This window comes from Chaetura pelagica, unplaced genomic scaffold (assembly GCF_000747805.2).
Source record: "Chaetura pelagica isolate M959 unplaced genomic scaffold, ChaPel_1.0 scaffold47, whole genome shotgun sequence".
Classification (NCBI taxonomy): Eukaryota; Metazoa; Chordata; class Aves; order Apodiformes; family Apodidae; genus Chaetura; species Chaetura pelagica.
The window spans coordinates 3,414,472-3,416,114 of record NW_009954140.1 but is presented as its reverse complement, the minus strand read 5'-3'; the positions used below and the strand labels follow the sequence as shown (position 1 = coordinate 3,416,114).

Genomic DNA, 1,643 nt, shown 5'->3' with positions numbered 1-1,643 from the left:
AGCAGGAAATCTTGGCCAAGGAGGAGGAAGGCATTTACACCACTTCCTGATCTTCCAACTTGCAGATGATATATGATATCTCAGGCTTCTCTCACACTGGCTATTGCCAGGTCTCAGCAGCTTCCTATAACCAATGCCACTGCAGGCTCTAGCTTAATTTTGTTGATTGCAGAAAACAAGGTCAAATAACAGTGCAGATCCCAGCCTAAGTAATGGCAAGACACTGTGAGCTGGATTGGACCCAAGCTGTCCCACCTCAAGGTCAAGCAGCAAGTCAGTAGCAGAACTAGGATGAGAATCCAGATTTCACCACAGAAAGCTCATGATCTCTTTCCTGACTCAGGAGTCCAATCCTGCCCAAGCACTTAGCACTTCAGCACCTCCTGGACCCCCAACAGGATTGAATTGCTAATGGCTGCATTTGTCTAGAGGCTGGCATAACTGCAAGGGACCAATGTGTATCACAACAGGAAATCTTTGTTGTAGACCACCCAGACAGGCACAAAATTTGTCAGAGAAGAAAAGGTTACAGTCTGAGTTAAGCAAGCACAGGGATTTCAAAACCTGGACTGTGAAAGCTCCTGGAAAGCCATCCTTTCAAAGTGAAACCTTCACATGCCCCTGAGTCTGGCCTGCTACTCTTAAGACTGTCTGGCAGTGTTGTAGTCAAGGTAAAACTGCATCACACGTTCCCTCCTGACTGTACAGGGCTCAGGAATACAGCTCGGGAATGGAGCTCTACCAGACAACTGCAATTCCTCTGCTACCCTCTGGGAGTAAAATCCAGCAGCAGATGAATTCTAGGTGACTCAGAAGGGAGGCTGTGGGATGAAGCGCTGGCACTGCCCTTAAGCAGCCCCAGGTGGGTTCCTCCAGCAGTGTCATAAAAGTATAGAGGAAAGGGAATGCACCATTGCTGGAGCCTTGTTTCACAAGTGTCCCTTTCTTGCCAGTTCAAGACCCCGAACAGAGCCCACTTCAGAAAGACATTTAGTGTCACTGCTTCATCCCTCCATAAGCAGGAACAGAGCTTACCTCTGCAGACTGAACACTTTGCACAGTCCTCATCCTAGCGGAGTTTGATGGGAAGGAGAGCTGCAAGCAGTCCCGGGATGCACCAGGAATGCAGGATCTGCTTGTGTTCCCTCCCTCCCGACAGGTGCACAGTGAGATTGTACCTCCGGGACCGGCAGATGTACCACCCCAGCTCTGCAGGCTTTGCTGCTCAGCCTGGCAGGAGCAGATTCAAAGCACACAGGATCACTTGGTGTCCTTCTAGGCTGGATGAGCAGAGGCAGAGACCCGGTGCCAAATTATTCCACCCCCAAGTGCTATCAGAGCTCAGGGGGTGGTGAGAAGCTATCAGCCCTGCCGAGCCGAAGAAAAAACTTCCTCGGCTGTTTGTTGCTCGAGAGCTGCAAGAGGGAACAGGCTCCCGTGAGCAGAAGCGTTCCACATTTGTCACCCTCCAAGTGGCTGGGACTCTGGAAAAGCTCGCAGTCCCCAGGAAGCCCCTCAAGCCAAGGCGTCAGCCCCTCTCCAGCCTCCAGAGACGCCTCTTTGCGCAGCCCCGCTGCCTCTGCCCCGCCAGCCGCAGCTCACCAGCATCTCCCCGGCAGCGCCGCTGCGGACACCGAGCGGAC

General features: G+C 52.6%; 1 protein-coding gene across 1 annotated transcript in view; it reads right to left on the bottom strand.

Moving 5' to 3' along the window:
- The window catches only part of RHBDL3 (rhomboid, veinlet-like 3 (Drosophila)), a 53,193-nt gene that overhangs the window by 50,466 nt on the left and 1,084 nt on the right, over positions 1-1,643 (bottom strand). The window lies entirely within an intron of this gene.